Below are 23,483 nucleotides of genomic sequence, written 5' to 3'. Positions count from 1 at the left end.
GCCCGTGGTTAGCAGTCTTGTTTTCAGTGTTGGATTGGCATGAGTTAAACCTCATTAACCTTATAATTTTGGATATTTAGTGTATCTAGGTCAACTTCCTTAATAAAATGAGATTCAGTTCAGTCACTCAGTCGGGTCCGACTCTTTGAGACCCCATGAATCGCAGCACGCTAGGCCTCCCTGTCCATCACCAACTCCCGGAGTTCACTCAAACTCATGTTCATCTAGTCAGTGATGCCATCCAGCCATCTCATCCTCTGTCGTTCCCTTCTCCTCCTGCCCCCAATCCCTCCCAGCATCAGAGTCTTTTCCAGTGAGTCAACTCTTCGCATGAGGTGGCCAAAGTATTGGGGTTTCAGCTTTAGCATCAGTCCTTCCAATGAACACCCAGGATTGATCTCCTTTAGACTGGTTGGATCTCCTTGCAGTCCAAGGGACTCTCAAGAGTCTTCTCCAACACCACAGTTCAAAAGCATCAATTCTTCGGCGCTCAGCTTTCTTCACAGTCCAACTCTCACATCCATACATGACCACTGGAAAAACCATAGCCTTGACTAGACAGACATTTGTTGGCAAAGTAGTCTCTGCTTTTTAATATGCTATCTAGGTTGGTCATAACTTTCCTTCCAAGGAGTAGAGCATCTTTTAATTTCAAGGCTGCAGTCACCATCTGCAGTGATCGTGGAGCCCCCAAAAATAAAGTCTGACACTGTTTCCCCGGCTTCCCCATCTATTTCCCATGAAGTGATGGGACCAGATGCCACGTTCTTAGTTTTCTGAATGTTGAGCTTTAAGCCAACTTTTTCACTCTCCTCTTTCACTTTCATCAAGAGGCTTTTTAGTTCCTCTTCACTTTCTGCCATAAATGAGATTAGTAATAGAAAATACCTGAAAATGTTTCTCTGGTAGTTAAATGATATCATAGATTCTTTAAGAGTTAAGTTGACATATAAGCAGTGCCCTATATTGAAAATTTTTATCTGTAAACTTCCTAACTGCAAACTCCCTGAGGGCAGATACATCACCTCCTTCCCTGATATTTTGCTGTGCCAATATTAGTTTTTAACACATTTGATCCTTTAGAGGGCTTTTCCCTCAGGGATACAAGTATGATGATAGGAAAAGAGAGGGCACAACCACAGGTTTGCTTCCTGCAGGCCAATTCTCTGAATGTAAAAATGCCATCTCTTCTTGTCAAGAGTCTCCTCTAAATGCAACTTCATTAAGAACAGGCTGTCATTTAAGTTAGCATCAATTAATACATTAGGATAAGAGCCCTCTGATGTGGACTAATAACCAGGTAAGGGCGGGAGTGGCTAGCACTGAGGCTAGGGGCCCATTGCAGGTGGTGGGCAAAGGAGCCCGGAAAGGAACAGAGACTGTGAGGGTACAAAAATGAACCTGTATCTTTCAATTCCCCATGAACTACTCTTACCTATTTTATTCTGCAAAATTTTCACATCCAAATGTACTTAGGAGGTGGAATTCTGTGAAAAGGGTCTAAGTAAAATGCATCCTACTTATTCTTCTGGAGCATACCTTCTGAACCACAAGGCTTCCTTCCAATTCCTTAATCTCAAAATTTTGTTTTTAAAGAAATGAGTTTGAATTCATGCTTGAGTCTGATTAAAATGTGCCTTTGCTTCAGCTTTGTTACTTATGCAGGCCTCCTGGCCATGAGGGAGTAAATTAAGGAAACTATTCAAATATTATATAACTTGGATGTCTTCAAGCCTAACCACTCTGTGGATGCTAATGGCAAGAGGAGTGTCACATTGCATTGAGTGGGTGAGTGAAAATCATTCAGTCATGTCTGACTCTTTGTGACCCCATTCAGTCCATGGAATTCCCTAGGCCAGAATTCTGGAGTGGGTAGCCTTTTCATTCTCCAGGGGATCTTCCCAACCCAGGGATCAAACCCAGATCTCCTGCATTGCAGGCAGTCTTTACCAGCTGAGCCACAAGAGAAGACCAAGAATACTAGAGTGGGTAGCCTATCCCTTCTCCAGGGGATCTTCCTGACCCAGAAATCAAACCAGGGTGTCCTGCATTGCAGGCAGATTCTTTACCTGCTGAGCTACCAAAGAAGCCCCGTCCAACCTCTTATTTCCCTGAAAATATGGATGGAGCCAGGCTGGTGCAGCAGAACCTCTAAATTCTGTGCAGGAGAAATGAGCCCCCCCAATCCCTTTGTATTTGAAAATCAATAGGGAATATGTTTGGGAAAGCTATAGAACTACAGGGAATGGAGAAAACACTCTTAAATGACATACTTGCAGATTCACTCAACCTGAAAACCAGCAAAAAATTCCATCAGGTGGAAAAGTAAATAGGTCATAGGTAAAAGGGATTCACTTACTAATCTTGAAGCATCTGCCAGAGAGGAAAGAACCAGTTGGGATGCTCCCTTTGGACTGAGACACTGGTGGGAGCCATTTTTTGTGACCCCAGGTTATATAATGTCAGCACTGGCTGGAAAAATAGTAAAATTCTCTCTCTAACCTGTTAGTGCCAGTGGGCATGCCACACTGAGGGCACCACCCACCCCTGCACCTGAACTGGGCCTCACAGCCAGCCAAACAGTAGCCTTGCCCACCATCATGTGCAGTAGCAATGGCTGGACCCTGCAGCTTATCTGAGGCCCAGCCTCACTCACCAGGGCATCACACCAGTAGCTGTGTCTTCATTACAACAAGAAGGCACATAGAACCCACAGAGAGGATGCCTCTTGAGCACCTGGCTCTGGTGTAAGTAGGATTGCACCTCTAAACCCTCAGGACATCTTCTAAATTAAGCCACTCCTTCCAGTCTGGGAGAGATTGCTGATTTACCTAAATCAAAGGCGCAAACACACATTTAGGTAAAATGAAAATACAGAGTGGTATTATCCAATAGAAAGAATAAGACAAAACCTCAGAAAAAGACCTAAATGAAATAGAAATAAGCAATCTACCTGATAAAGGATTCAAAGTAATGGTCATAAAGAGACTCACTGAACTCAAGAGAAGAGTAGATGAACATAGAACTACAACAGAGATGGACAATATCGTTGTTGTTCAGTTGCTTAATTGTGGCTGACTCTTTGTGACTCTATGGACTGCAGCACACCATGGTCCTGTGTCCTCCACTATCTCCTGGAGTTTGCTCAGATTCATGTCCATTGAGTTGGTGACGCTATCTAATCATCTCATTCTCTGCCGCCCCCCTCTCCTTTTGTCTTCAGCCTTTCCCAGCTTCAGAGTGTTTTCCAGTGAGTTGGCTCTTCACATCAGATGCTCAAAGTTCTGAAGCTTCAGCTTCAACACCAGTCCTTCCAATGAATATTCAGATTCAGGGTTGATTTTCTTTAGGATTGACTAGTCCTTGCAGTGCAAGGGGTACTCAAGAGTCTTAGAAAATATGAAACAAGTTACAACCATCAGAAAGAGAAACAATTCCATTTACAGTTGCATCAAAAAGAATAAAATACCTAAGAATACATTTAACCAAGGAGTGAAAGACCTGTACACTGAAAACAATACAACGTTGATGGCAGAAATTGAAGAAGACCAAAATAAATGGAGAGATTTCATGCTCCTGGATTGGAAGAATTGATGTTTTAAAATGTCCATTCTGCTCAAAGTAAATCTGTAAATTAAATGCAATCCCTATCAAAATTCCAAGAGCATATTTCAGAGAACTAGAATAAATAATTCTAAAATTTGTATGGAACCACAGAAGATGCCAAATGGCCAAAACAATCCTGAGAAAGAATAAAACTAGGTATTATGCTCCCTGATTTGTAATCAAAATAGTCTGGTACTGGCACAAAAAACAGACAACTCAATGGAATAGAATTGAGAACCCAAAGAAACTCACACATCTATGGATAATTTATGACAAAGGAGCAAAGAGCATACAATGAAGAAAGTTTGGTCTTTTCAATAAATGGTTTTAGGAAACTGGACATGCAAAAGAGTAAAACCTAGAAGCCTATCTTACACAATATACAAAAGTTAACTCAAAGTAGATTAAAGATTTGAATGTAGTACTTGAAATCATTAAATTCCTAGAAGAAAAACACAGGCAATAACCTCATTGACATCAGGCTTAGTGATGTTCTGTAACTCTGACTCCAAAGGCAAGGGAAACAGAAATAAATGATACTATATTAATGCTACTGGAGGTCAGTTGATAAATAACTCCATAAAGAATGAAGGGATGGAGCCAAAGCAAAAACAACAACCAGTTGTGGATGTGACTGATGATAGAAGCAAGGTCCAATGCTGTAAAGAGCAATATTGCATAGGAACCTGGAATGTTAGGTCCATGAATCAAGATAAATTAGAAGTGGTCAAGCAGGAGATGGCAAGAGTGACATTCTAGGCAAGAACATTGACATTTTAGGAATCAGCAAACTAAGATGGACTAGAATGGGTGAATTTAACTCAGATGACCATTATATCTACTACTGTGGGCAGGAATCCTTTAGAAGAAATGGAGTAGCCATCATGGTCAACAAAAGAGTCCAAAATTCAGTACTTGGGTGCAATCTCAAAAACGACACAATGATCTCTGTTCATTTCCAAGGCAAACCATTCAATATCACGGGAATCCAAGTCTATGCCCCGACCAGTAACACTGAAGAAGCTGAAGTTGAAGAGTTCTATGAAGACCTACAAGACCTTTTAGAACTAACACCCAAAAAAGATGTTCCTTTCATTATAGGGGACTGGAATGCAAAGTAGGAAGTCAAGAAACATCTGGAGTAACAGGCAAATTTGGCCTTGGAGTACGGAATGAAACAGGGCAAAGGCTTACAGAGTTTTGCCAAGAGAAAGCACTGGTCATAGCAGACACCCTCCTCCAACAACACAAGAAAAGAATCTACACATGGACATCACCAGATGGTCAATACAAAAATTGGATTGATTATATTCTTTGCAGCCAAAGATGGAGAAGCTCCATACAGTCAGCAAAAAAAAAGACCAGGAGCTGACGGTGACTCAGATCATGAACACCTTATTGCCAAATTCAGACTTAAATTGAAGAAAGTGGGGAAAACCACTAGACCATTCAGGTATGACCTAAATCAAATCCCTTATGATTATACAATGGAAGTGAGAAATAGATTTAAGGAACTAGATTGGATAGAGTGCCTGATGAAATATGGACGGAGGTTCGTGTCATTGTACAGGAGATAAGAAATCAAGACCATCCCCAAGAAAAATGCAAAAAAGAAAAATGACTGTCTGAGAAGGCCTTACAAATAGCTGTGAAAAGCAAAGGAGAAAAGGAAAGATATACCCATTTGAGTGCAGAGTTCTAAAGAATAGCAAGGAGAGATAAGAAAGCCTTCCTCTGTGATCAGTGCAAAGAAATAGAGGAAAACAATAGAATGGGAAAGACTAGAGACCTCTTCAAGAAAATTTGAGATACCAAGGGAACATGTCATGCAAAGATGGGCTCAATAAAGGACAGAAATGATATGGACTTACTCCTTGGAAGGAAAGTTGTGACCAACCTAGATAGCATATTAAAAAGCAGAGATATTACTTTGCCAACAAAGGTCCATCTAGTCGAGGCTATGGTTTTTCCAGTGGTCGTGTATGGATGTGAGAGTTGGACTGTGAAGAAAGCTGATCACCAAAGAATTGATGCTTTTGAACTGTGGTGCTGGAGAAGACTCTTGCAAGCCCCTTGGACTGCACGGAGATCCAACCAGTCCGTCCTAAAGGAGACCAGTCCTGGGTGTTCATTGGAAGGACTGATGCTGAGGCTGAAACTCCAATACTTCAGCCACCTCATGCGAAGAGGCGACTCATTGGAAAAGACCCTGAGGCTGGGAGGGACTGGGGGCAGGAGGAGAAGGGGACGACAGAGAATAAGATGGCAGGATGGCATCACCGACTCAATGCACATGAGCTTGGGTGAACTCTGGGAGCTGGTGATGGACAGGGAGGCCTGGCGTGCTGTGATTCATGGGGTCACAAAGAGTCGGACATGACTGAGCAACTGAACTGAACAGAAGCAGAAGATATTAAAACGAGGTGGCCAGAGTACTCAGGAGAACTGTACAAAAATGATCTTCACGACCCAGATAATCAACGATGGTGTGATCACTCACCCAGAGCCAGACATCCTGGAATGTGAAGTCAAGTGGGCCTTAGAAAGTATCACTATGAACAAAGCTAGTGGAGGTGATGGAATTCCAGTTGAGCTATTTCAAATCCTAAAAGATGATGCTGTGAAAATGCTGCACTCAATATGTCACCAAATTTGGAAAATTCATCACTGGCCACAGGACTGGAAAAGGTCAGTTTTCATTCCAATCCCAAAGAAAGGCAATGCCAAAGAATGCTCCAACTACCGCACAATTGCACTCATCTCACACGCTAGTAAAGTCATGCTCAAAATTCTCCAAGCTAGGCTTCAGCAATACGTGAACCATGAACTCCCAGATGTTCAAGCAGGTTTTAGAAAAGGCAGAGGCACCAGAGATCAAATTGCCAACATCCGCTGGATCATTGAAATAGCAAGAGAGTTCCAGAAAAACATTTACTTCTGCTTTATTGACTATGCCAAAGCCTTTGACTGTGTGGATCACAAGAAACTGTGGAAAATTCTGAAAGAGATGGAAATCCCAGACCACCTGCCCTGCCTCTTGAGAAACCTGTATTCAGGTCAGGAAGCAACAGTTAGAATTTGACATGGAACAACTGACTGGTTGGGAAAGGAGTATGTTGGGAAAGATTGAAGGCAGGAGGAGAAGTGGACGACAGAGGATGAGATGGTTAGATGGCATCACCGGCTCAATGGAAATGAGTTTGGGTGAACTCCAGGAGTTGGTGATGGACAGGGAGGCCTGGCATACTGTAATTCATGGGGTTGCAAAGAGTGAGACATGACTGAGTGACTGAACTGACTTAGTATATTAAAGTAAAAATTTCTACACAGTAAAGGAAACTATCATCCTAATTAAATAAGGCAGCCTATTGAATAGGAGAAGGGATTAATATCAATAGTGTGTAAAGATAGCATAGAACTCAACAACAACCAAAAAAACAATGATTAAAAAATGGATATAGGATCTGAATTGACATTATTATTCAAAGAAGAAATACAGGTAGCACGCATCACTAATTATTAGGGAAAGGCAAATCAAAACCACAATGAGAGATCACCTCACACCTTAGGGTGGCTATTATCAAAAAGATAAGAAGTAATAAATGTTGGAGAGGATGTGAAGAAGAGAATCCTCATACAGTATTTTCCGTGGAAAACAGTATGGAGATCCCTCAAAAAATTAATAATAGAGCCATCATATGGTGCATTTATTCCAGTGCTGGGCATTTATCTGAAGAACATGAAGACACTTATTTGAAAAGTAATATACACCACTGTGTTCATTGCCAGAAACAACAGTTAGAACTGGACGTGGAACAACACACTGGTTCCAAATGGGGAAAGGAGTACGTCAAGGCTGCATATTGTCACCCTGCTTATTTAACTTATATGCAGAGTACATCATTAAAAACGCTGGGCTGGATGAAGCACAAGCTGGAATCAAGATTGCCGGGAGTAATATCAATAACCTCTGCCATGCAGATGACACCACCCTTATGGCAGAAAGTGAAGAAGAACTAAAGAGCCTCCTGAGGAAAGTGAAAGAGGAGAGTGAAAAAGTTGGCCTAAAGCTCAACATTCAGAAAACTAAGATCATAGCATCTGGTCCCATCACCTCATGACAAATAGATGGGGAAACAGTGGTAACAGTGACAGACTTTATTGTTTTGGACTCCAAAATCACTGCAGATGGTGACTGCAGCCTTGAAATTAAAAGATGCTTGCTCCTTGGAAGAAAAGCTATGACCAACCTAGTCAGATATTAAAAAGCAGAGACATTACTTTACCAACAGAGGTCTGTATAGTCAAAGCTATGGTTTTTCCAGTAGTAATGTATGGGTGTGAGTGTTGGACTATAAAGAAAGCTGATTGCCGAAGAATTGATGCTTTTGAACTGTGGTGTTGGAGAACACTCTTTGAGAGTTCCTTGGACTGCAAGGAGATCAAACCAGTCAATCCTAAAGGAAATCAGTCCTGAATATTCATTGGAAGGATTGATGCTGAAGCTGAAACTCCAGTACTTTGGCCACCTGATGCGAAGAACCAACTCACTGGAAAAGACCCTGATGCTGGGAAAGATCGAAGGCAGGAGGAGAAGGGGACAACAGAAGATGAGATAGTGGGATGACATCACTGATGCAATGGACATGAGTTTGAGTAGGATCTGGGAGTTGGGGATGGACAAGGAAGCCTGGTATGCTGTAGTCCATAGGGTTGCAAAGAGTCAAGCAACTGAACTGAACTGTGTTCATTGCAGAATCATTTATAATAGTCAAATATGAAAACAACCTAAGTACTCATTGCTAGATGACTGGATAAAGAAGGTGTGAGCTGTACATACACATACCCAATGGAATACTACTTAGCCATAAAAATAATGAAATCCTGCCATTTGCAACCACGTGAATGAAATGAAGCAGTGTGAAATAAGTCATATGAAGAAAGACAAATACCATATCATTTCACTTATATGTAGGGTCTAACAAAGCAGGCGAGCATGCAAATAAAACTCAAATACAGAAATCAGATTACTGTTTATCAGAGGGGAAGAGGTTTGTGGGGGTGGGCAAAATGGGTCTCACATTGAGAGATGCTATTGAAACATGGTGGTGATTGCTTTGAAATGTAAAAAAATGCTTAATTAAAATGCTGCATACCTGAAACCTATGTAATAATAAAAAGTGTGTATATAAGTGTAAAATCTTAATAAAATATTCACAAACTGAATTCATTTCAGTTCAATTGCTCAGTTGTGTCCAGGTCTTTGCGACCCAATGGACTGCAGCATGCTAGACTTCCTTGTCCATCACCAACTCCCAGAGCTTGCTTAAACTCATGTCCATTGAGTTGGTGATGCCATCCAACCATCTCATCCTCTGTCGTCCCCTTCTCCCCCTGCCTTTAATCTTTCCCCAAATCAGCGTCTTTTCCAGTGAGTCAGTTCTTCTTATCAGGTGTCCAAAGTATTGGAGCTTCAGCATAAGTCCTTCCAATGAATATTCAGCACTGATTTCCTTTAGGATGGACTGGTTGGGTCTCCTTGCAGTCCAAGGGACTCTCAAGAGTCTTCTCCAATACCACAGTTCAGAAGCATCAATTCTTCAGCACTCAGCTTTCTTTATGGTCCAATTCTAACATCCATACATAACAACTGGAAAAAGCATAACTTTGACTATACGGAACTTGTTGGCAAAGGTCTTTAACATGCTTTTTAATACGCTGTCTAGGTTTGTCATAGCTTTTCTTCCAAGGAGCATCTTTCAATTTCATGGCTGCAGATGGTGATCTGCAGTGATTTTGGAGCCCCCCAAAATAAAGTCTGCCACTGTTTCCCCGTCTATTTGCCATGAAGTGATGAGACCAGATGCCATGATCTTAGTTTTTGAATGTTGAATTTTAAGCCAGCTTTTTCGGTCTCCTTTCTCACTTTCATCAAGAAACTCTTTAGTTCCTCTTTGTTTTCTGCCATAAGGGTCATGTCATCTGCATATCTGAGGTTATTGATATTTCTCCTGGCAGTCTTGATTCCAGCTTGTGCTTCATCCAACCCAGCATGAAGTGTAAAAAGTGTAAGTATAAAATTTCTCAATAAAATATTGGCAAGCTGAATTCAAGAGCACATTAAAAGGATAATATATCATGATCAAGCAGGATTTTTCTCTGGAATGCAAGCATCTCAACTTGCAATACACCACATTGATAGAATGAAATATAAAAATCATATGATTGTCTCAATAGATGCATAAAAAGCATTTGACAAAATGCAACATCCTTTCATGATAAAAACTTTTAACAAAATGAATATAGTAGAATATACCTTAACATAATGAAGATCGTATATAACAATCCCACAGCTAACATAATCTGTAATTGGCAAGCAGATTCTTTACCACTGGCACCACTTGGGGAACACAGCATGATATTCAGTGATGAAATATTGAAAACGTCTCTGTTAAATTAAAAATTAAGGCCAGAGTGCTGACTCTCACCGCTCTTATTCAACATAGTACTGGAAGTCTAACCACAGCAATCAGGCAAGATGATGGAAAAAGAGAAAAGATTTCAATTGGAAAAGAAGAAGTAAAAATGTCTCTGTTTCAGATAACATGATCTCATGCACAGAAAGTTATAATGACTCCACCAAAAAAATCTTAGAAGTAATCAATGAATTTAGTAAATTTGCGTGATATAAAATCCGCATACAAAAATCAATTGCATTTCTGTACATGAATAACAAAACATGAAAAAATAATTCCATTTACAGTTCAGTCACTCAGTCGTGTCCGACTCTTTGTGACCCCATGAATCACAGCACGCTAGGCCTCCCTGTCCATCACCAACTCCCGGAGTTCACTCAAACTCATGTCCATCGAGTCGGTGATGCCATCCAGCCATCTCATCCTCTGTCGTCCCCGTCTCCTCCCGCCCCCAGTCCCTCCCAGCATCAGGGTCTTTTCCAATGAGTCAACTCTTCGCATGAGGTGGCCAAAGTATTGGGGTTTCAGCTTCAGCATCGGTCCTTCCAATGAACACCCAGGACTGATCTCCTTTAGAATGGACTGGTTGGATCTCCTTGCAGTCCAAGGGACTCTCAAGAGTCTTCTCCAGCACCACAGTTAGAGAGCATCAATTCTTTGGCGATCAGCTTTCTTCACAGTTCAACTCTCACATCCATCCATGACCACTGGAGAAGCCATAGCCTTGACTAGGCAGACCTTTGTTGGCAAAGTAATGTCTCTGCTTTTTAATATGCTATCTAGGTTGGTCATAACTTTCCTTTTACTGTTACATCAAAAATAATAAAACAGGAGTAAATTTAACCAAAGTGAAAGATTTTGGTTACACTATAAACTGTAAGACTGAATGAAATTGAGATACAAACAAGTGGAAATACATCTTGTGTTCATGTATTGAAAGAATTAACATTGTTAGAATGTCTGTAATACCCAAAGCCCTCACTAGATGTAATGCAATCGCTATCGAAATTTTAACGGCTTATTTCACAGAAGTAGAACAAATCTAAAATTTTTATAACTCCAAAAGACCCTGAATAACCAAAGCAATCCTGAGACAGAACAAACCCAGAGGCATCACATTTCCTCATTTCAAACTATACTATAAAACTATAGTAATCAAACAGTAGAATAATGGAACAGAGTTGAGAGCCCAGAAATAAACTGTCCCATATATGATCAACACATATTTGACAAGGAAGCTAAGATATTAAGATAACTATATGCATAAAAAAGAAGTTACACTCCTACCATATACCCCTCAGAAAAATTAACTCAAAATGGACTAAAGAGTTAAACGTAAGACCTAAAAACCGTAAAAGTACTAAGAAAACATAAAAGTCTCCTTACATTGGTCTTGGCAATGATTTTTAGATATGGCTCACACACACAAAAAAGTGGGATGACATGAAAATGAAAAGTTTCTGCACAGCAAAACAAGCACCCAACAAAATAAAAAGACAGCCTATGAAATGGGAGAATTTATATGTGAAGCATATATCTGATAAGTGGTTAATATACAAAGTACACAAAGAACTCATACAATTCAATAACAAGACAAAAACTAACCCAGTTGAAAAATAGTGAAACTGAATAGACATTTTTCCAAAGAAGGCGTACAGATGGCCAACAGGTACATGAAAATGTGCTTAGCATCTCTAATCATCAGGGAAATCCAACACATAACCACAGTGAAATATCACCTCACACCTGTTAGAACAACCATCATCAAAAAGACAAGAGAGCAAGTGTTAGCAAGGATTGGAGAAAAGTGAGTCCTTGTGCACTGTTGGTAGAAATGTAAGTAATGCAGCTGATGAAAGATAGTACGGAGGCTCCTCAAAAAATTAAAAATAGAGCTACTAAATGACTCAGCAATCCCACGTCTGGATATAAAACTAAAGGAAATGAAAACCAGGATCTCAAAGAGATCTTTACTCCCATGTTTATTGTCTTACTATGGAAAAGAAAAGCAAAAAAGCAAAATGGCTGTCTGAGGAGGCCTTACAAATAGCTGTGAAAAGAAGAGAAGCAAAAGCAAAGGAGAAAAGGAAAGATATAAGCATCTGAATGCAGAGTTCCAAAGAATAGCAAGGAGAGATAATAAAGCCTTCCTCAGCGATCTATGCAAAGAAACAGAGGAAAACAACAGAATAGGAAAAACAAGAGATCTCTTCAAGAAAATTAGAGATTCCAAGGGAACATTTCATGCAAAGATGGGCTCGATAAAGGACAGAAATGGTATGGACCTAACAGAAGATATTAAGAAGAGGTGGCAAGAATACACAGAAGAACTGTACAAAAAAGATCTTCACGACCAAGATAATCACGATGGCGTGGTCACTCACCTAGAACCAGACATCTTGGAATGTGAAAAGTGGGCCTTAGAAAGCATCACAATGAACAAAGCTAGTGGAGGTGATGGAATTCCAATTGAGCTATTTCAAATCCTGAAAGATGATGCTGTGAAAGTGCTGCACTCAATATGCCAGCAAATTTGGAAAACTCAACAGTGGCCACAGGACTGGAAAAGGGCAGTCTTCATTCCAATCCCAAAGAAAGGCATGCCAAAGAATGCTCCAACTACCGCACAATTGCACTCATCTCACACGCTAGTAAAGTCATGCTCAAAATTCTCCAAGCCAGGCTTCAGCAATGCGTGAACTGTGAACTTCCAGATGTTCAAGCAGGTTTTAGAAAAGGCAGAGGCACCAGAGATCAAATTGCAAACATCCACTGGATCATGGAGAAAGCAAGAGAGTTCCAGAAAAACATCTATTTCTGCTTCATTGACTATGCCAAAGCCTTTGACTATGTGGATCACAATAAACTGTGGAAAATTCTGAAAGAGATGGGAATACCAGACCACCTGACCTGCCTCTTGAGAAACCTGTATGCAGGTCTTGAAGCAACAGTTAGAACTGGACATGGAACAACAGACTGATTCCAAATAGGAAAAGGTGTACGTCAAGGTTGTATATCGTCACCTTGCTTATTTAACTCGTATGCAGAGTACATCATGAGGAACGCTGGGCTGGAAGAAGCACAAGCTGGAATCAAGATTGCTGGGAGAAATATCAATCACCTCAGATATGCAGATGACACCACCCTTATGGCAGAAAGTGAAGAGGAACTCAAAAGCCTCTTGATGAAAGTGAAAGAGGAGAGTGAAAAGGTTGGCTTGAAGCTCAACATTCAGAAAACAAAGATCATGGCATCTGGTCCCATCACTTCATGGGAAATAGATGGGGAAACAGTGGAAGCAGTGTCAGACTTTATTTGTTTGGGCTCCAAAATCACTGCAGATGCTGATTGCAGCCATGAAATTAAAAGACGCTTACTCCTTGGAAGGAAAGTTATGACCAACCTAGATAGCATATTAAAAAGCAGAGACATTACTTTGCCAACAAAGGTCTGTCTAGTCAAGGCTACGGTTTTTCCAGTGGTCATGGATGGATGTGAGAGTTGGACTGTGAAGAAAGCTGATCGCTGAAGAATTGATGCTTTTGAACTGTGGTGCTGGAGAAGACTTTTGAGAGTCCCTTGGACTGCAAGAAGATCCAACCAGTCCATTCTAGAGGAGATCAGTCCTGGGTGTTCATTGGAAGGACTGATGCTAAAGCTGAAACTGCAATACTTTGGCCACCTCATGCGACAAGTTGACTCACTGGAAAAGACTTTGATGCTGGGAGGGTTTGGGGGCGGGAGGAGAAGGGGACGACAGAGAATGAGATGGTTGGATGGCATCACCGACTCGATGGACATGAGTTTGAGTGAACTCCGTAGGTTGGTGACGGACAGGGAGGCCTGGCGTGCTGTGATTCATGGGGTCGTGGAGAGTCGGACACGACTGAGCGACTGAACCTAACTGAACTGATCTGTAATAGCCAAAATCTGAGAACAACCTATGTGTCTGTCAATGGTTGAATGAATAAAGGAGATTGGTATATAAATATACACACACACACACACACACATGTGTGTGTGTGCTAAGTCACTTCAGTCGTGTCTGACCCTTTGTGACCCTACAAACTGTAGCCTGCCAGACTCCTCTGTCCTTGGGATTCTCCAGACAAGAATACTAGAGTGGGTTGCCGTGCCCTCTTCCCTGGGATTTTCCAGGGATTGAACCCACATCTCTTATGTCTCTTGCACTAATAGGCGGGTTCTTTACCACTGGCACCACCTAGGAAGCCCGTGTGTGTGTGTATTAATATTATGCAACATTGAGAAAGAAGGAAATCCTTTCATTTGCAACAATACGGATAGACCTTGAGGGTATCATGTTAAGTGAAATGTCAGAGTAAGACAAATACTGTGTGATATCACTTACATGTGGAATCTAAAAAAGAATCCAGATTCATAGAAACAGAGAATAGATGATAGTTACCACGGACTGAAAGATTGCAACAATTGGTTAAATTGTACAAACTTCCACTTAGAAGATGAATACGTTCTGGGAATCTAATGCACAACATATTAATTATGGTTAACAATATTATATATTGAAAATTTCTTAAAAAGTAAATCTTTAATATTCTCAAAACAAAAGAGAAATGGTACTGATGTGATGTGATGGAAGTGCTAGCTTTTGGTATCATGGTAATTATTTTGTAATATATAGGTACATTAAAAACACATTGCAATTCTTAAATTTATACAGTATTATATGTCAAATATATCTCAGTAAGCCTGGAAGAGATAAACAGAGTAGTAATATCTCTAAGCCTAAAATTTGTGATAACTCAAAGTATCTTTAAACATCTCCACAGAAATTTAAAATATTTTTTCCAAGGCCCCTTTAAAACCTATTAACACAATTTACTCTATGATATACCATTGGCATGAAGAAGTAAGTAGTGGGTTAGTAATTTCCCAGATTAAACCAGAGTGTGATAGATTAAAGAAGGTTGGAAATTATTAAAATATGTTCTTAAAAACTCATGTAAAGGCCAAAGTGAGTGGATTCAGATATTCTGAGAGTCACTCTACATTTAAACTTGGTCTTATATGCCTTTATTTTAAATCTGTATTAAATTTTCTATCTTTCTAAGATAATCCAATGAAATAGCAAGTAAAGATAGACTGAATATTCAGCATACTGGTAAAGTTAAAAATGAATACCCAATACAGGTATTTCCTCTCCCCATACAAATTTTTTTCTTAAGTATCAGTGAAGTACATGGAAAAAGAAAATCCAAGGAAATCACATCTTATTTTAAGTATTTACATTTACCTGTGGAAAGTATGGAGAAATGAATAAATAGAATTAGGAATCTGAGAAGTTGAAAGTACACAAAATAGATTTTAAGCAGACCCATTGGAAAGCAGATACTTTATTTCATGTTTTAGGTCCAAGAAAGATGAATATCAATGCATAATTCATATAAATGGCTATACAAATCATTAAACAATCTTACAATATAAGTTACTAGAAAAATTGATTTCCATTCTTCTATGTGATTAATCCTTAATAATGTGATTACATTTTAACAACAAAAAAAAGAACTTGGACTGAAACTCAAATCAGTTTTATTATAACATTAATTTACATCTGTGCACAAATATGTTCTAATGCTTTTTCACCTTGATTTGGAAAATTCTTTAAAAGGAATTTTGTTGTTTCCAGGACATTTTAGTTTGGTGTATTTCCTGCGTTATATTTCTTTCTGGCCATATTGCTTCATGTATTTTATCTTTAGTTTTCTAACAGAGAAAGCTAAGGATAGAGATGTTACTTTGTACTTCTATTATTGCCTTTTAAGGGTGCTTGGTATTCTGGCTCAGAGAACTCTGTCCAGGAAATGCTCAACCTTTGTGGACTAGCTGAGTGACGGGTTTGTATGGACATCTGTATAATTTTTGATCTAACGTTAGGATAGAACTTACTCCCTGTGGCATTGGAGCAAGAGAGTAAGAGGGAAGTGAGTTACAGACTCACTTGCTTCTTGAACTTGAATAAGCCACTTAACTTCTCTTGCCTCAATTCTCCAACACATATGGCAGAATTAACAGTCCTGCCCTGACTGTAGTACAATCATTCTTTTTTCATCCACAGGGGATTGCTTCCCGGACCTCCTGTGGACACCAAAATCTGCAGATGCTTAAGTCCCTTATATAAAATCTTCAGATGTGGAGGGCCGACTGACTGTACGAGGTTGTTGAGAGGTCTAACCAGATGAATGAATTGGTTATACGTTTTACAAATCTAAAGGGAGCTAATGAGGATGGGGCTTATAAAAAAAATCAGGGCCTGTGCACCCTAGGTATTCAAGAAGCCTTCATGATGAGGCCTTCAGCTTGCCACAGCAGAAGTTAGACTACAGAAATTGCTTTTGAAATCTGTCCTTTGTGAGGGTGGAATTTGTGATAGGAAACCGGTTTGCTTACGGTGGTGTGAGCTGTGGGGGGTGGGGCACAAATGACCTGCTCCTTTTGTTTCCATTTTTGATCTCCAGGTTTCTGTGAGTTTCTCTCATCTTGCTTCCTGTTTTTCCTGAAAGCCTGAGTATATGAGTATCTTTTTTCCTGCAGGTGTCGGTAACTGCTTTATCCTTCCGGACATTCTCAGCAGCCACTGCCTTTCATGTGGCTTCTAGGGCTGCAGTGGATGACGCAGTGAAGAAACCAATCCAGCGACAGTGATGGACTTCTGTATGAGCCCTGGTGTGAGGCGTTCTTACTTGGAACGAGGATGCAGATCTTAAAAACCATACAGTAAATGTTTAGAAACTCGGGCAGCTGAACTTTTAAAAATGTAATCTACAGGGGAGCTCTGTTAACAGTGACTTTGTCATTAGTGAAAGTGAAAGTGTCAGTCACTCAGTTGTGTCCAGCTCTTTCTGACCCCATAGACAGTAGCCCACCCCTGTCCATGTAGGCTGCTCTGTCCATGGAATTCTTCAGGCAAGAATACTGGAGTGGGTTTTCTTCTCCAGGGGATCTTCCTGACGCAGGAATCAAACCTAGGCCTCCCACATTGCAGGCAGACTCTTTACGGCCTGAGCTACCAGGGAAGACTTTGTCATTAAACTGACAACCAATAAACTTAATATGTGATGAAACATCACCTCATACAACTGAGAAAGCCCATTTTAACAATATTTAAAAGAGTGTTACAGATAACATAACCATCTGAACACATACGTGTATTATGTATTATATATATATATACATTTAAGTTCTTTATGTTTTAGTCTTAAAACATTTTTTTAAACATTCTCTTTTTAACTCTTTGCATACGTCCTGCTTTGAATCCATGGGTACTACCATTCTGTTTAGGGTATCTGATTTTTATGTCCTTGAATTTTGCATTATATTATGTTCCCTCCCTTGATAGAGTTACAGCTGCATGGAAAAGTGACAGCTCACTCTCAGTGTCACCGCTGGGTTCCCAAGCAGCTAAAAGGACTGCTGCTCTTTAGGCTTCCCTGGGGATTACTCTGGGCTGGAAATTCTCAGCCTCAACTGGAGTTAAGCAACAGTGAGGACAAAACAAAAGAAGTGTACTTTTCCAAAATCAAGTTGACTAAGACTGCTGTCTTGCCATTTACTCACCCTCCCTTCTGAAGGGTAACTCTCTGGACTCTTCATTATGTTAGCAAGAATCAGAGAAACTCTGCTATGTTAAAGCCTGGGTGCACAGTTCAATGTAGGTAGAAAGCCTTATTAGTTTAAATTTTTAAAATAAACTTTGCACATAAAAGCTTTTCACTAATTAAAAAAAAAAAACTTTTCTGGCTTAAAGTATTATAGTGTCTCTCATTGAGAAAAAAGTTTTGCCAGAGATCACTAAGTCATATCTGACTCTCTGCAACCCCATGGACTGTAGCCAACTAGGCTCCACTGCCCATGGGGTTCTCCCGGCAAGAATATTGGAGTGGGTTGCCATTTCCTTCTCCAATACATTGTTCTAGATAGAGAATTTTAGGAAAATGTGTACATGGTAATTGAACAGATATTGGTGTCTTTTCACACACTATTTTGGTAAACCATGCCTTAAAATTATAGTAAATACAGCCATCTTTGATCAAGTTCAAGTTTTCGAACTTTCCCAAGTTTTGTTTTGCTTTGTTTTTCTTAGTACTTATAGAAGGTAATTTCACTGGATATTAAAGTTGCTTGTTCATAATTATTCTTCCAGGTCATATGGAGAGGCTAAGCATTATGTCATTAAACATGTTAATTGTAAGGAAATCTATGGCAATCAATGTACGCAGAATGTAAAGCTGTTAAAAAGAGGCATGATGTTTCTTCAGTAAATCATAAGTGTCTATAAAAAAACATCCCAAAGAGGCGTTGAATTGGCATCTGTGTTTGGGTGCTATGAAATTCATCCTAACTCTGCTTTCTCTGTTGACTCCTACACTCTCCATGAAGAGTTGTTTTAACGACATTAAAGAAGTGTTAAGTCAAACGATGCCATTCTTTAGATGAAAACCCTGCAATAACGTCCCATCTCAGACTGAAATCCAAAGTCCTTACCTGGGTGTAAGAGCAAGGTTACCACATAGTTTATAATCCAAACAGAACTTTTCAGAGAATGGAAGGGTCCATAAGAGTGATTATGCCAGGGAAATGGGCATAAAACATGATTATCCCAAGCAAACCAGACCCTTACTTGGCAGATCTCATGTTCTATCAGTGTCCTTTTCCCTCACTTCTCACTTAGCTCCAGTCACACTGACCACTGAAAGTTTTTCAGCTATTACAAGCGTGGCCAGCTACCTGGAATGTTCTTTGCTGAGACGTCTTCATGCCATGCTCTTTTAGGCTTAATTCTTGTCTCTGCTCAAATCTCATGTCTTCAGAAGTTTTCCTGACTCCTTCCTTAAGTATTTAGTATCTCTCTTCCCCCTGTGCACTCTCACCTTCTTACTGCCTTATTTTTCTTCATGACACTTATCACATCCTAACATAATTGTTTAAGTATTTTTGCTTGTGTTCTAACTGGCTGTGTCTGCCCCAGCAGAGGCAAGCAGCATCAGTGGATGAACTTTGTTTCACTTACTGCAGGGTGCCTGGCATTTGGAACAGTGCCTGACACCTACTGGTTATTTAATCATACTCACTGAATCAACAAATGAGTATCTACATAGAAAAATTAGTTGACAGCTAGGATGGAAGTTTTTTTAAAAGCATGCTTTAACTTACTTATGGATATTAATTAAATGACAGTGCTTATAATCTAAGAAATAAATGAGAGGTGCCAGGGAGAATATTACATAATACAAATAATGAGTTAGGGAAGATTTTGTTGAAAGTGAATGATTAAAGATGGTATTCTAGAAATGCTGACTCACTGAAATTTTTTTTTACCATTTGATTATACTGACATATTTCCTCCCTGGTAATGCACATTTTATGTCTTTCTAAGGTATTTAATCCATTTGAGTTGCCTACCATGTTATAATTCAACTTAATTTTAAAACTTATTTCAAATGTTGTGGCAGTTACTAGATTTAAGAAATCTCTTAACAGACGTTGTCTTAGAAATGATAATGCATAACTATCCGAACACCCCTGATGTGCCAGGCATAAAGTGTTTTCCAAATGTTATTAAACCCTCCCAACAGCCCTGTTTGACCTTGGTAGTCGCCTTATCCCCAGTTTGCAGGGAGGAAGCTAAGGCACAGAGGGGTAAAGGCAGTCTGGCCTCAGAGCCCCTGACCCATTGCCTTTGCCATTTTGAATGCTTTACTTCCTGTTCTTTTGGGATTACTGTCAGTTTATTCTTCCTGTTAATTTCTGTATCCAAATAGAAATACCCTGAAAGTATCCCCTGATTTCTCTGGCAAGTTCTAAATGAAACCTTTTGTGATTCAGTCTAATTAGCCACTACCAGCTGTTTTCCCCTTAATTTTTATCACTGTAGATTTCTATCTTGGCTATGTTTTTCATTGTTTATGGTCTTTTGTCACTGTAATGTTACTATTTCTGTTTTGCTCTGTTTTGCTCGCTGCTATATTCCTAATATGTTAGTGCCTGGTATGTAGCAAATGCTCATAACTGTTGGTTGAATGAGTAAGTACTGAGTGAGTGAACTGTATCAACATGTGATTCGATCAGTCAGCCAATATTATAAGCACCAATTCTGTGCTCTGCGTGTGTGCATGCACGCGCACACTGTGTACTTGCTTGTTCGGTTGGGTCTGACTCTTTGGGACCCCATAGACTGCAGCCTGCCAGGCTCCTCTGCCCATGGGGATTCTTCAGGGAAGAATACTGGAGTGAGTTGCTGTACCCTCCTCCAGGGGATCTTCTCAACCCAGGGATCAAACCCTGGTCACCCACATTGCAGGCAGATTCTTTACCATCTGAGCCACCAGATAAGCCCCTCTGTGCCTAGTACTCTCCATCATATATATAGTTATATATGTGTGTGTATTAATATACAGTACACACACACATATAGTATTTGCTAAATATCAAGTTCTCTTCTAAGTGCTTTGTGTAAAGCAACTCTTTTTAATCTCTACAATAACTCTCTGAGGTGGCCTGCAAAGATTTTGAAAAAAAAAGTTAAGACATAATTCCATTATGTAAAGAGCCTTAAATCTAGTTACGAAATAATACCGGTGGAGTGAAATAATTACAAAACAATTCAAGTATATAATATAAGCATAACATTATTAAATTTTAATTACAATAACATTTGAGGGAAGGGGAATATATGCAGGCATTTCAACTCTTAAAAGGAATTGATAGTTTATCTTGGTCTTAAGAAATGGGAGGAATTCATATAGATGAAGGGGAGAAGAGGATGATATTTCCGGGTAGAACAACTGAATTAACGTGGAGAACAAAGATGATCTTTGAGGCCTGGGAATAATGGTATACATTATTAGGTAGGTAAAAGGACAAGACCATAGACAACTTTCAAACCCAGGGAGAAAAAGTTGGACCTGAGGTGGCTAGAATCAGTGAATCACTGTATGTGGATATGTGCATGTGTGTGTATTTTCTCTTGCTTAGAAAATCCCATGGATGGAGGAGCCTGGTAGGCTGCAGTCCGTGGGGTCGCTAAGGGTCGGACACGACTGAGCGACTTCACTTTCACTTTTCACTTTCACACATTGGAGAAGGAAATGGCAACCCACTCCAGTGTTCTTGCCTGGAGAATCCCAGGGACGGGGGAGCCTGGTGGGCTTCCGTCTATGGGGTCACACAGAGTCGGACACGACTGAAGTGACTTAGCAGCAGCAGTGTACATAAGTGTGTGAAATTTATAAAGTCAGAAAAGTCTTTGCAGCCATTAAATTATGTGGATTAAATGCAAAGTACTCATTGTATTCCTGGCACATAACTAGCTATAATTATGAAGTTGCTCAGTCGTGTCCGACTCATTGCAACCCCATGGACTGTAGCCTACCAGGCTCCTCTGTCCATCGAATTTTCCAGGCAAGAGTACTGGAGTGGGTTGCCATTTCCTCCTCCAGGAGATCTTCCCAGCCCAGGAATTGAACCCGGGTCTCCCACATTATAGGCAGATGCTTTACCATCTGAGCCACCAGGGAAGCCCAATTAAACGGTAACTATTATTATTTACTGATAGTAATAATAATAGAGAAAATTATGCCTTACATTTTTAATCTGGATAAATAGACTTATTCTGTGTCATTCATATTAAATCTAATTTGTCTTTATAAACTTAAATACAGTTTAATCAATAATAGCATTAAGACAAACACTAAGAATGAGCAGACTCCACATATACTCCAGCAAAGAAAATGTGTCGTTTGAATGGCATCCTCATAGAGCTAAAAAATAATCATATGACAGAGTTTTTATACTATCAGTTACCTATATTTCATTAAAATGTGCTGTTGGTCATTGTGGAAAATAGTGTGGTATTTCTTCAAAAAATTAAAAATAGAATTACCATGTGATCTAGCAATTTTACTTTTGGGTATATACCCCAGATAATTAGAAAGCAGGGTCTCAAAGCAATAATTTGTACACCCATGTTCATAGAAGTATTATTCACAAGAGCTAAAATGTAGAAGCCACTCGAGTGGCTGAATGCATGAGCAAAACATGGAATATATATTCAAGAGAATATTATTTAGCTCTTAAGAGAAAATATGACATATGCTACAGCATGGTTGCCCTGGGGAAGGAAATGGCAACTCACTCCAGTATTCTTGCCTGGAGAATCTCATGGACAGAGGAGCCTGGCAGGCTACAGTCCATCGGGTCACAAGAGTTGGATATGACTTAGCGACTAAGCCACCACCACCACCACAGCATGGATGAACCTTGAGTACATTATGCCAAGTAAAATTGGTGGAGGTTTAGTCTCTCAGTTATGTCTGACTCTTGGGACCCCATGGACTATAGTAGTCAGCCAGGCTCTTCTGTCTATGGGATTTCCCAGGCAAGAATACTGGAGTGGGTTGCCATTTCCTTCTCCAAGTAAAATTAATCGATCACAAAAAACAACTGCTTGAGATACTTAGCGGAGTCAAAATCATAGAGAAAGAAAGTCGAATGGTGGTTGCCAGAGGTTTTAGGGTGGGGTAGGAGATGGAATTATTGTCTAACGCTTATAGAGTTTCATTTTTTATAAGATTAAAAGAATTATGGAGATAGATGTTGGTGAAGGTTGCACAACATTATGAATGTGTTTAATATCGCTGAACTGTACACTTAAAAATACTTAAGATGGTAAATTTTGTTATGTGTATTTTACTACAATAAAAGAAAAATTGGGGGGGAATGTGCTATTTGCAACTCTACAGAATCCAGTTATAGCTTTTTGATTCCCCATGGAGGATTTTTCACTAAAATTCAGCTGGTATGAAAACAAAAAATACAGGCATTTCCCAGAGGGATAAACAGAGAAGGCATAATAACCTCAGCAAGATCCTCTATAAACTTCAAAGAATATGAGAATGCCTGTAAGGTTTTTTGTTTTGTTTTGTTTTATCCTGCTTTTTTGGTGATGATAGGGGAGGCAGAGTATAAACAAACTGTAGCTCAAAAGCTTTAAAAAAAAAACCATCTAATTATAGGGTAGCAATTTCTTCAGTACAGTATATTTTATGCTTAGTATTTTCCAAACTATTTCCCAGGGTTAATAATGCAGCTTATAATTAAATATTATGCTAGATGAAGAGACGTAGACCAAGTTTCTAAATGAGTCAGATATAGACGGAGAGGTCTAAACAACAGAGCCTCCAAGGAAGAAGGACTAAGAAGTTGAAGAGGAAAGAAATAGAAAGCAGGGGAAGGGGAGAAAAGAAGTGATTCAAGTCTTTTGAAGATGTTAAAGCCAAGAATTTGCATTAAAGGACATCTGTTAGAAACCACTTAGATTCATGCATGCAGTTTGCATTATTGTTCATGTCCACCAATGCAGAAAAT

This window comes from Moschus berezovskii, chromosome 2, assembly GCF_049115385.1.
Source record: "Moschus berezovskii isolate FMDL1 chromosome 2, NW_MosBer_1.0, whole genome shotgun sequence".
Taxonomy (NCBI): Eukaryota; Metazoa; Chordata; class Mammalia; order Artiodactyla; family Moschidae; genus Moschus; species Moschus berezovskii.
This window is presented reverse-complemented; position numbering follows the sequence as displayed.